Genomic DNA, 13,634 nt, shown 5'->3' on the forward strand with positions numbered 1-13,634 from the left:
GCCTTCAAAGTACACATGAATTGACTCAATGGCTGCCAACACAGTCCGTAGCGACGGGTCACTTCCGGTCCGTTCCACTACTCTTTGATCGGTGATAGTCATGATTGCTTCCCCCATCGAGTCGATCTCTCAGAGGGGGACGGGCGAGTCGGGAACGGTCGACTGCAGAGGGAGACTTATCAGTTGGTCTGATGATACCCTAGGTCCGCCACCGCAGGCGGAGACCCCGACCCAGCGAACACCAGCGGGACCTTTACAGGGTCACCGGGAAGGACCCCCGCCCACAGTTGCCACCATTGGGCTGTCACCCCTCCTCCGACTTTCACCAAGGCTGCCAAGCGTCATCCACCTCAATCCGAGAAATCGAAGAAAAAAAATTCCCCACTCCGGTATACCGGAACCAATCACACTACCACAGCGATGTTGTTGAACTGAAACCCGGATGGGCCAGTACTCGAGACCCTGGCTTCTGGGCAGATCTAGGTTGCAAACTTCCACTCTGCATATCTTCGGCAGCCAACAGGTAGAAATATCGGGATAGCACCATTAATCTCACGGCAGGTTCATACACACGGTGGCTGGGCGCAAGAACAGGATAAATGACAGGATATTCCGGCGGGAGTCGGAGGTCGGCGGAGCCGGGAGCCTACGCGGCCATCTTGGTTGCTAGCGTGGCTCCTCCCCCCCCCCCCTTCTTACTTTCTTAATGTTTTCTCCAATTGAACCCCTTCACAGTTGTCCCTTAAGGTTGTTATCCTTCAAAACAGTTATTTTTGTATGCCATCACATCAGCAGGGCATGTCATGGAACTACAAGTGCTGACTGTAAAACCACTCTCTACTACCTTCTTTCCAGACAAACTGGTATTACGGACCAGAACTGCCTTCCTCCCTAAAGTGGTTACTCCATTCCACTTATGTCGATCCATTACACTTCCCATCTTCTATCCTCCTCCTCCTTCTATGAAGGATGAAGGAAGACTGCGGGGACTTAACCCGAAACGTGCAGTCGGCTTCTTTATTGATAGAACCAAAGAATTCAGACTCAATGATCAACTTTTCATAGGATACATAGGGAAAGTGAAAGGAAAAGTGATTCACAAACCAACACTCTCAAGGTGGATCATCCTGTGTATCAAAATCTGCTTCTCCATGGCTCAAAGGGAGCCACCTAAAGGTGTTCATGCTCTTTCTGCTAGAGCTACATCACCTAGTCTGCCCTAGTTTGAGGTGTTCCTCCAGCAGATATATGTAAAGCAGCATCTTTGTTCTCCCTTCACAAGCTTTCAAAACACTACTGCTTGGATTCAGAAGTAAGAAGGGATAGTTACTTAACTCGCTCAGTTCTACGGGACTGTTTGGTTTAGTCAGCCTTGCTCACACCTCCAAGTGTGTCACTGCTTAGAAATTCTATTCAAAAGGTGTGGAATCTGCAGGTAGATGTATCCATCAGAAGAACAAGTTACCTACCTTTAGTAATTCTTTTACTCCCCAATCCACCCTCCTCCCCATAGCTACCAAGACGCCTTCTCATTCCTACTTACAGCTGTTTACAAAAGCATCTTTTATACATAGTTTCTAATTACATTATGAATAATACATGTAGCATCAATATTCAATTGATACTTTTGCGAATCACGCCTATCTTAGTAAGTTAGTATCTTCTGTTAGTCTGAAAGGGGCAACAAAAAAAGAATGAGAACTGATGTCAGCATGCCACGGCGTGCTTTATGGCTCCAGTGACGTCACACAGTATGGAGGGGAATTGGAACTGGCGGACAACGGCGGCGCGGGAGAGCTAACGGAGAAGGCAAATAACTTGTTAATTTCTGCACTATTTGTTTGTTAGGTCGAATCTACTCCCAGTCACGCAAGCAACACTAGGTCGTGTGGGAAGGGGCGACCTGCTGTTTGGAGCAGAAGCGCAAAAGAACAACAGACACCACTTTCGGTAGGAGGCGTACTAAAACGTGACTATCCTGGGACAATATCTGGATCAATAAACTGAAAGATTTGATTGAAGGCGATAAAATGAGAACGTTGCCTTGGTTACAAACAGATTAAGAATTAACTAGACTACAGATGTATAAATATATACAGTTGGGAAAAGTACTCTAGGCAACATACCTACAGATTACAGGAGCGATTACGGACTATGGAAGGTAAAGCGCTGGGGGTGATTGGGATGGGGGGGCTGTATCCACTATATGCAGAACCCTTGTTCATAATATGCTGGATGGGTTGTAGAATTTCTGAAACAGAAGGGGGACTCGCCTAGGCACAGTGGAAGACGTTGCCCTATCTTGCGTAAAGCTGAGGTCATCATAGTTAACAACATTACTGGTTTCTTTATTGGTTGCGCCTATGATGTCTCTGATGTTGTCGTAGTCCTTCATCTGGAATGTGAACTCATTCTCAGTTTTCCCATTGTTAACATCCTGAGATACAAAAGTGACCCAGTGCCCTTTTAGGTGAATAGCCTTTGCGAGTGTTGCCATAAAATAAAAAATTTGTTGATTATTGAACATTTCAAAAGGATTTCGCTCTCCTTGTTTCATTATGAAAGTGTGACTGTATTTAAATATGCCATTCTCTGTTCTTACTAAGGCGTTTTCTTCCCCTCTGGGTACACGAGGGGTAAGAATACTGTCACTCTGTGCCTTACCCGGTTTCTTTTTCCATCCAACAATTTTTTGAGTACTGACAGAGTTCCTTATTACTCGGGCTCTATACGAGCCTGCGAAATAGTTGCCATAACAACGTCCATAACAACTTTCTCTTCAGCTCTCTATTTGGTTGCCACCTATTGGTTCAGCAGCCACCACATGATCGACACTGGTTCCGGTAGAGTTTCCTATCTCTTGGGCTCAACGTGAGCCCGTGTAACAGTTACTATGATAACTTCTTCCTTAGTTTCTTGAATGCTTTCTATCTATTGGTCTAACGGCAACCACGTAAACGCCGTTAGAACCAATCAGAACTTGCTACCATAGAAACCAGGAAGTGCCAGTCGACACGTACGGCGGCACATTTTCATTTCCTTTTACTATTTATAGACCTCATCTACGGGCCTCCTCAGTCTTCGGGGTCCGGCGTAGGGGTATGCAGGTGCAATAACGGGTGCCTAGCCAAGGAGGCGGGAGTACTATGGAAGCAAGATAAGTACACCACTTTTAGCCTTAACGCTTTCATGACCAGCTTTCCTTTTCCTCTTTGTTTTTATAGGGTGTGCCATTTCGCTATCCACCCTCCCCTCCCCGTGACCCATGGCGCTCAGAATTGTAGCGCCTAATGTAAGAGCGTGTTTCGAGTGTTTGGGAATGCTTTACAAATCGATTCAGTCGGAGTATGAGAATTTCTCAACAGCCCTAGTATGCACCACGAACTAGATAGTCGGTACTATACCACTCGTATGACCTATATCTATGGGCTGTTTCTCACCCTTTGTTTCGTCCGTGTTTTATTGCTAGCACGATATGAGGTACATGTGTCCCTGTGTCTCCGGAAGTTCGTTGTTACCTTTTATGAGCACGAGTTCACTATAATCTCACTCGTACTCTATAGATGGATAAGCAGTCACGATGGTAACACCCCAAGCAAGTGTGTGTGTCTACAGATGACAATGAACGCGATTTCTAATTACGATTTCTTTCTCTTTTTATTCCTATTTATGTTATGTCTGTCATATGTTTTTGTCTTGTGTTTATCAATTGGAATAAACTAGGTTCCACTCCAAAACTTTGGAATCTTTGAAACCATATACTTTTTTGGATTTTTTAACACTAGGAACCCTTGGTCAGGGTGGGCCTTAGCGCGCTCATACCGCTAGGGTTCAGACACTATTCTTATCACTCACATCTGGTCCTGACGAATGCCTGATTAAACTACATCACATACGCTGAAACATGTTGACCTAAAGCACTACACTTAGGGGTAAATCTGGACTTGTAATTTTGGTCCTTTACCCTCCACTGTTTTTATACTGTCCAATTGGCAAACTAATAAAATACTTTTTTTGACCTAATTGTGACATTTTAAAATTATCACTTCACTTTCACGAACCAGCTCCGCAGTCTTCTGGCGTTGTAGCACACTGGGGTGGCATTCGGCCACTCCCGGTGGGGCCCAATGATGAAGCATGTCACCAACTAGTGGTGAGTGAGGGCCTTTTATAGAATCCTACAAGGGTCTTTCTATAATAGCACACTTGCTGACAAACTTACTTGGTTTTGTCCAATAAGTCACCTTTGTGACGCTCCTTTGTTGTTTATGTATGATTAAGATAGGGGTATAGGAGCGTCTCTCTTCTTTCCCTTACTTTCTTGTTGATACAAGTGATTATGGAACATGTCCATACATGTTACAGGGAGCGTTCGATAAAATGGTGCTCCAAAAGAAACCTAAACACTTATATTGTAGACTTTTTATATCCTTACATTCTTACACAGAAGCCCAACTATTACATTTATCAGGGAAACGTAATATTTAATTAGACACTGTCTTTGCTGCCCTCAATCCTTCAATAATTGTTTCTCGATATGGTACACTCAAACTTGATCTGGTTTTATTTTGTTTTACTCCTCGCTGTAAAACACATCCTTTCACCTCCTCCTCTAAATTAAAATCTGTACCAATGATTTGTGGACTTTGTTAATAACTCAATAACAATTGGGGCAGATAAAACATTGGTTAAATAATCGGTCATATTGTACTAAACTATGTCTTCAAATGATGATCAGCTCTGTCATGTGAAACAATCCACTCTACACGCATTCTGTATATTCCAAGACCTCACCCCCTCGGCCATTATAGAAGTCTACCAGTTCTATGGGCCATTATTTCACTATACATGGTCCAGGAAGGCCTACAACAGGGCTCAAGTAGGATACCCCTCTGCAGTCACCAAACCAACCATATTTTATCATGTTGGTGTAGACACCGTCTAGCTCCATAGATAGGATATTAAAGATTCATGCAGCGGTCTGGCCCCTTCCTCCAGCAAAGGGCTTTCGGCATCTTTCCTTACCAGGCAATATCACTCTTGGCCACCACCAGGCTCAACCATAGAATCTTTTGCTGTCTGTGTCGCTTGTAACGTGCCGTAGGACCAACTTAGGATCTCAAAAGAGCTGCCAGCCCATCACCCTCTCTTTGCACAAGAGCACTCTTCCCCATAAGGTAACCACGTTTTCACAGGTCCACATGGTATGCATAAGGTCTCCTCTCTGAATGGAGCATCTCAGACAGTTCAGTCTTGTGACCAATCTCTCTGCCCGGCGATTAAGTACGTTTATTTATACTTGCTATTTAAAACCATAGCATACACATTACATTCAATAAAACGTTCTCATCATAAAATAATTCCAAATATTGCCTTTAAACAAGAAAATATAAACTCACCATCCATTAAACTCATCATATATTCCTTTGCGCAGGGTTAAAAAAAAGACAATTTTTATAAAACACATACTATTTATAAAATATGAGCGGCTATTCCATATATAAAAGACAAGCCCTTTGTGGCTGTTTCAAGATCCTACAGTCCCTTATGTGTCTCTAAACTGCATATTTGCCTTGCTATATTTATAACGTGCCAAAATCGAATGGGAATGGATCACTTGTACCTGCTACCAGGGTAAACTATGTGCTGTCCGTCAGTACTTAAGAAGTACTTAAAAACCCTCTTTCATGCTGGCAGACCATGTGGCGGTTTATCTTGGTTCTCCGCCTTTGTTAGGTGCGTGACAGCATCATCATCGGGTCTCTCTTTTGTATGCTTCCTCCACCTGAAGGGACCCGCTGGTTTTCACAGTAGTGATAAGAAATCGATGGTGAGTGAGAAGTGTTCAAGTCCGGAGTTGTGCTCCTTTAAAACGTGATCCTCATACTACCTAAAAATAACAGTTTTATTCCATCTGGTGTATGGGAGGACTGTATAAAAATTAAAGTTTGTGCAGCGACGGACTGATTTTGAGTCCGCAGCACTCTCGTGGATGGTCGACATGTTTCAGCCCCTATGCACCCTCAAAGGGTCGTTGGGCTTTTTTTAGGACCTATGAACAAAGTGAGAATTGAGTCTTGTCCAATTCAATCGATCAGAGTGAATACTCTGAAGTAGAGGACAATTATACCTTATAGAAGTCTCGATTCGGGCTTCAACTGGGCCGCTGTCAACGTAATACCTGCTCTTTCGCGGTGCTGCACAACTTGAGCAGGCTCTGCTTGCAGGGACCCAGGTGGACAGGCCAGGCTGGTAGGTCGCTCGGATAGCAGCGGCGAGCACGTACTCGGCTCCCCTTTGAGTCTACCTCCCGCCGAAGCTGCCTAATTCATACCAGGAAAAGGGTTTGTAATAGACACATACGAATAAACCGTTTGTCTTTTAAATAGCAGCACTTCCTCATTGAAGGAGTGGGAGGATTATAGGGTGTCTCTTTCCCTGTTTTCTCCCTTCTCTTGCTTTTTCATGGTCCTGAGGAAGCGCTTAAGGATCCACTAGACACCACTAGATAGCGCGAAACATGTCGACCCTGCACCACTAGACACGATAGTACTTTCACACACGGGTTGAGAGAAGTGGGAACCCATTTGTTTCCATCCCCACTCTACTAGCAGAACCAGCATCTCCACCCTTGTTTTGATTTTAGCATAACTATTTGTACCCTCCAATGAATACGTTTGGGTCACAACTGGTTATTTTATCTACCCTCACTTTCATAACCTTGTTCCCACACACCCACATGCACAACTGCGGCACCTCCTAAAAGATCTCCACCAAAGTGCCTTCTATGAGGGCCCGTAAGGGACTGCAGCGCCACCCCCACGCCGAGCAGTGCCCAATGATTACGCTTCACACTCGCAAGGGTGTGTGAGGGCACAACAAACACAGGAGGATCATTCTCCCCACTCACATTCTCATTCCTTTTCGGAGACATCCCCCAAGCAAGCATACGAGGCTGCACTTTATTTATTCTTCCTTCCCTAGGAACTACTACCTCCTCTCATATTTTACATTGTTCTTTGGAGCCACAGTACAGGACCTTTTCCAGAGGCTCCACGTCCCTCTCTCTTTGAATTTTGGATACACAACCAAGATAAACCGCCACATGGTCTGCCTGCGTGAATGAGGGTTTTTTAGTACCTCTTTAAGTACTGATGGACAGAACATAGTGGACCCTGGCAGCAGGTACAGGTGATCCATTCCCATTTGATTTTGACTGATTAATAGGAAGCTGAATGGATCAGACCTTCTTACTCCCCCATTCCCTGATTTGAATATATATAAAGTGCAACAAGTTTAGCAGTGTTATGTGCAAAATAGGACAGAGGGTATAACAAACCAGATATGTCCAGAATCAGCTTCTCGAACTGTGCACATTCTCATTTGTCAAGCAGTGCTCGGGAGTATCTAACAGTTTTTGTCCTGCAGTGCTCGGGAGTATCTAACAGTTTTTGTCCTGCACTATTTCAAAATGTAGTGTATTGACAATTAATCATTGGATCAGTGGATCTCAAACATGCAATGACAGCCTGCCTACAGGTACGTTCTCCCTGCTCGTTAAAAGGGGTTTTCAGCATTTGTCTTCTTTCTTTCAATAATCCCAAGCATACACATGTCATATGTGTGATATTTTCTACCCCTTTAGTACACAGTCTACAGGGAGCTTTCATGTTTGCCTTATTCCATTTTTTTCTCCTTTTCTGCTCCTGGAATACTGCCGAAACGGAAGTGCATGAAATCAATTTTCAGTTTTCTTGACCATCCACCCTCTAAATATGGTTGACATTTGAGTTTTTTATATTCATTGATTAAAGTCCAGGCATGCGATCTACTGACAAATGAAACTTTATAGTTTATAAGGGATACTTTATTTTCTGTAGTATTGACAATATTTTTTAAAGCAGTTGGAGAGGTGTAATTTGCTCATATTGATTGGATTCACAGTTCTTTAATCGCTGAATTTAAATAGAGACGGGCTGGATCGGTTTCATTCCTTTGCATCTCCTGCCACAAAGCTTGGCATAATTGACTTTCGGAAGCTGGTCTTATTCTGTTCCAGGTTTTTACGAAAGGGCATTTCCCTTTTTGGAACTAAAACCCTCACACACCTAGCAAGCTAGATGTCATGCTTCATCATATGGGTTCTGCTCCTCGTCAGACTGGCGCTGCAATGTCTGACGGGCACCCGTAAAGGGGCTCTTTATCGGAGATCTTTTGTTCCGGCCATATGATGCGTGTGGGTGAGAGGGCAAGTAAAGGTGTAGTCGTGAAGTGGTGGTGAGAATAAAAATAAAAAAGGTGGGTCAGTCCACAAGGAATTTTATTAGCGTGGCTGACACCCTTGGTTAAAAAGGTGGGAGGGGAGATATGTGCCAAGAAGTGTACTCAGCAAAATACCTACGACCCTCTGGTCAGGTCAACATGTTTCTTGCTCCAGTGGCAATTTGTCAGGATCTCAGTGCTCAGTACTACACAGTGAATAAAAATTAATATTAAAAACTCAATGTACAACCTTATTCCAGGAGGTCAAAAGGAAGGCAGGCCGGCATGTCCTGCTATTGAGTGGCGACTTACGGAGAATATATGAAAATATGGAGAAGGAATCAATGCATCGTTCCATATATAGGTCGCAACCATATTATGCTGGAAAATCACTCTTGTGGAAAGACACTCAATGGTTAAACAATTCAAATGAAAATGAAGAGAGGGCTGGAAGGTAGGCGAGAAAGTAAGGAGCTTACCCTAAGAAAATCCCTAAGACGCCTCGCAGTCTACTCTCGTGGGACCTGCGCCAGTGGTCAGGTACCTGCAGGTAAGAAGAAATAAGCAGCGAGGCCGCAGTCTTAGGGACGACTCACAGGGGGATGAGTGTGTAGTCGCGGGTTGGCAATGTAAGTGTGCTCAGGGGTGGTGGTGGCCGTGTGAGAGGTAGCTATTGGCCACACCATGAGTTGCGAGAATCACTGCCGAGTTGAAAAGATACGGATACTAGGGGGTGCACAATATATATCCCGGATCGCCGCATACATTAAGCTAACCCGTTAAGCCTTTGCCCACTCCAACCGGAAAACTGGCGGAGGTGGAGTTAGGCCAAAACGGTGCCCCGTGTATGCATGGCAACCGGTATCGTGCAGCTACCCAGACTCAAACCCTCCACTCTGGGAATCAGTCATCGCCAACACTCAGCGAGCAAGAGCTCTAAAACCCGAACAACCTGCGCCCCCAGCCCGGTACATTATCAAGCGGAGGATGGGCTCGAATTCACCTCGTAAGGCACTTACCGGAAAGATGCGCGGTCACAGCCGTCACAACCTACCCCCACGAGCCTGGTCAGGGCATCAGACCGACTGGTGGCCTCCATTACGCGAACTCGCAGTATTTGTAATGATCCCGCTTCCGCCTCGCCAAGCTCCTGGTGGGCGGGGCCGCAAGCATGCGCGACTGCGCATGCGTCATAAACTTACACTGAGAAGCAAGCTCCCCCGACCTGGTTTCAGTAACCAGCCGCGGATAGTGGCGGCCATGTTGGTGGTGGTGCCCGGGCGAGTATCGAACTAAAATAGACCACATAAATTAAGGTGATTGGTGTTAGTAATATATAGTGGTGGTCGGAAATCAAGACCACAACGAGACATAAAAAAGGAAATTAGAAAATTAGACCTGGCTCAATCAAAGGGAATATTAGCAGATAGTTAGTCATTGGCCGACAGATAGTATTGAGCTGTGAAGAAGCTCAACCATGGGAACATCCTCAGTATTGTGTGCCAGGTCTATGCAGTGGGTGGGGTTAAGCGGGGATGCAGAGTGTAGAGATAGCATCCTAGTGGTCTGCGAGGGCTGAGTAGACCCGTCTGGATAGTGTATATCCCATGTAGGTATAGAGTGAATGTCAAGTTCCCCAGCTGGTAAAGGCTGTGGCATTAGTAGGGGGCTCATTGGGCCATAAGAGTAAATGCCAAGTCTGATAGTATATTGCCAGGTGCCAGATGATATAAGTTGATTAGCTCTGCCAACCTATCATGCGGGAATGGGGGTCCTATGTTGGATGGACTCAATAGGCCGTGTTCAGACCGGTGAGGTGTGCACCAAATCAGATAAGATCAGAATCATAGTTAGCGTGCCAGCGACACCCATGGCACTGAATCATTAAGACCAAGGGTGTCCAGTTTAAGCCCAAACCCCAATCTTAACTGGGCTCACGATGCTTTCAAAGAAAGGTGGAACAGTGATCTAAAGACTTTTGAAAATATGAGATTTAAGAGAATTGCAACTCTGTTCCGAAGTACTTCACTACCGTATGTAACAGTCGGAAGGAGCGTTGCTGCAATGACTTTCAATAGTGGTGCATAGCTTGGGCCATGTAAGGTTCTTTGCAAAATACGAAATGCCTTGGTCAAAGAGACCTATTCTCTCTTCAAATCCTCCCTATGCTGTTTAAAAGTATCCCAATCATTAAAAAGTACTCACAGGTATCCATAAGTTGCTGTCTGCTCTAGGTGGTCATTTCCCAAGAACCATTTATTGACTTTTATTTATTTTTCCGTTATATCACAGGTGTCACATCAACAGGAAGTCCTCCCCTCTCCTTTACACATTTCAGTGAGGAGATTTGATGGGTCTACACCTGTCAGACCTATCGGAGGTCTTTTGAAAGGCTTTGGAAGGGGGTCTGAAGAAGTAGAAGGTGAAGACCTACCCCTTTTCTGTGATCTCCTGGATGGATTCGCAGATGAAGCATCATTACTGTCACTTGAAACAGGATCTTTTTGTGACTTTAATTTTTGAAGCCAAGTGAGCAGACGCCCCTCACGGTCCAGCAAGATCTTAGTTGAAAAGGTCCGACAGATCTTGCAGTCAGAAGCTTTATGGTCCGGATACAAACAATAAATACAGTCTTTATGTTTGTCCTCCACATAAAGTCTCTTCTTGGAGCAGGTGGCACAAGCCTTAAAAAGAGCCTATTTTTCCTTGTCTGACATAATGAAATCTTGTGAAGAGTTGAGATGAAAAAAGTAGTTGTTGAAGAAAAAAACTGAGCAGGGCTCAGTGGAGACTCCCTTGCACAGCGTACGGTAGAAAATCTGAGGCTCTCTCAGGAAGGTTCTATAGGGTGAGGCTGTTCTGATTGGCTGTTCACTTTGGTCTCTTTTACAAAAAGAGGTGGATATGCTACAAAATGAGATGAGGCCTAGGCCTTATTCTTTGTTTGTACCTATTTCTATGGTATTTCTTATTTACCGGGGACTCCCATCTCAACGACGGGGAATGATACAAACAATGGGAATCTATGAAATTTACCAATACTGGAGAACCAAAGTTACAAGTAAGTAAGTTGTTTTCTTCACTACCATCACAATGGTCTCACCCTGCCCTTAGGCACAATTTTTCTGGTTGTTGCTAGCACAGTCTGAAGAGTGCAGAGCACCTTTTTACAATTGTATCTGGTTACTTACAGCTGCAGTTTTTATGAGATATGGAACGTTTTTCTGTTGTGAGTATGGGGGTATAAAAAGCTTTGCAATGAGTGTAGAACTTCCATAGTCATGTGAGCGGCTTCACCCCCTTACCCCCCATGGCACCTGTCTTTGCTGATAAAAACAAATATCAACCTGTTATAACTACCCTCCTTATTACCATTGATTTAAATGACTCTAAATGTGCACTGGATAAGGTTGAAATATAATTACTTTTTGTATTCCAGGTTCACATGGTCCTTCACAATCCAGTGATTTCTATATGTCATGTACAAATTCTTCGCTAGAATCCAGATACATACTATTACTAGTAAGTTACTTGCTCACTATTACTGGAGTTCTGCATCTGACTCTTCCAGTTCGATGTATTCATAGTCATCGTTCCACCTTCTTCTCTCATGGCTGCCTGTAGCATCAACAGATTTGTTTTCTCATTTTTTAAGGCACTTTTGGAGAATTTTTCTCTGTGGTTGTCTCTGGTGACTTTATGCTGCAGCTCTGACTCCTCTACAGTCTGGGTGCTATATTGAGCACACCTCTAATGCTTGCATTGTAACCTTCAGTGTTGGCTCCTGGTTTTCCTTTGTATTGTTGAATAGTGTGTCCACGTTTGTGTCTACCTTCATCATTATGGTAATAAAACGTCCTAGAGGTTATTACAAGCCATTCTTAAAGAGGTCTAATGCATTTGCTTTCTTATTTATATAAATTTGGATTTTCGTACCCTGGTCTGAGACCTCCACTCTTGCATGCATGGTGACCATTCTAGTCATGCAGAGATCTGTGTATAAAGTGTTCACAGTTTACAATCTTATGTACTGATAAGTGGGTTAATGCACTCAGGGTAGTGTGGTTAGTGTTTACCTTTTGTGTCACAAGTTGTAATGAAAGTGAAATAGCTCCTCCCCCATAGTGTACTCATAGAATGAGCTCCAAGTCACCGGAGTCCGTCGATACTAAAACATTTATTCATAAAATGCACAGGTATCCAAAGACCACCTCATATTTCCCCTCGCCCCAGATGTGTGCCAGAGCACACTATGTCAACAAAAAACAATGGCTCCTATGGACTAATGGCAACTTGATAGAAGTATACAAATGCGCAACGGCAATGAAAAGGGTTAATAAGATGTCAAAAAGAGAGCAAGCCAAACACACATAGGATTTGTATTTCATAAACAATTATTTATAAAGCTTTTTTTATTGCAGAACAATACACACAGAGTATTGAAATAAGAATTAAGCAATAGTGAATGGTGTCCCAGTGAAACAATGGAACCTAAAGTTGTAGTGACATATTGGTGACATATGTACAAGGTTTCCTTTATAACATAAAAACGACCATTAGAAAGGATACATTGTGTGAACTGCGCTTTGTATAATGATACGGGCTTTTTTTTTTTTTAATGGTTCGCTTTTCAAACTGTCTACGACGTTTCGACCCTGTGCGGTCTTTTCGGGACCTCGGGGTGTTTAGGGACACCTGAAACAAGGGGAAGGATATTGTCAGTCAGGAACTGCGGTGTGTCAGCAGTGCTTGGCAAGGGGAAGGTGTACGCATATTATTGCAATACCTGAAGGTGGGTCTGCGCAGCCTAGTGTAAGAGTTGTGCCACCGTGAGTGTAGTGAAGAAAAAGTACCTCACACGGGACCTGGCCGGGCGCTATATGTGTGAAAAAATTAAGCATATTATTGTCAAATTAAGACCGAAAATAGGCTTACATGTCTTCGCTGGGGTCGCACAATGAGGAGGTGGAATTACCCCATGTCAGGGTAGAAGTAGGCTGGCAAATAAACAAAGAGCGTTCCAGGAAAATTCCTATATGATGGGTTATCAGAATATACAGTCTCGGCGTGTGCGCTTTGGATAAAGAGTGGTAGTACTTTATCTAGATTGCAGTTCAAAGGCAGCTGTTGGAAGCTTAGAAATGGAAAAACAGACATTACTCAGATGGGTTTGTTACGCGCTAGATACAGGCTTTGTTGTAAACTGGAACACAATCGTTCCTAGTAGAGCGAGGGGCGGATGCTCATTTTCAGTAATTATGTAGTTTGGGTCCTAGATTGAGGGCATAAGACAGAAGGGAGCACAATGTCAGAAGAGTGCTGGGCGTGTCATGGACGCTGTGTGCATCATTGGCAAGCCGATATTGGCTGGG

General features: G+C 44.0%; 1 pseudogene across 1 annotated transcript in view; it reads left to right on the forward strand.

The window, feature by feature from the left end:
* Positions 1–13,634, forward strand: part of LOC144772287 (uncharacterized) — an 87,935-nt pseudogene that overhangs the window by 17,793 nt on the left and 56,508 nt on the right. The window contains exon 2 of the transcript XR_013599706.1: positions 11,702–11,784. The product of XR_013599706.1 is annotated as an uncharacterized LOC144772287 (transcript). The remainder of the gene's footprint in view (positions 1–11,701; positions 11,785–13,634) is intronic.

The sequence above is a fragment of the Lissotriton helveticus genome, chromosome 8 (assembly GCF_964261635.1).
Source record: "Lissotriton helveticus chromosome 8, aLisHel1.1, whole genome shotgun sequence".
Taxonomy (NCBI): Eukaryota; Metazoa; Chordata; class Amphibia; order Caudata; family Salamandridae; genus Lissotriton; species Lissotriton helveticus.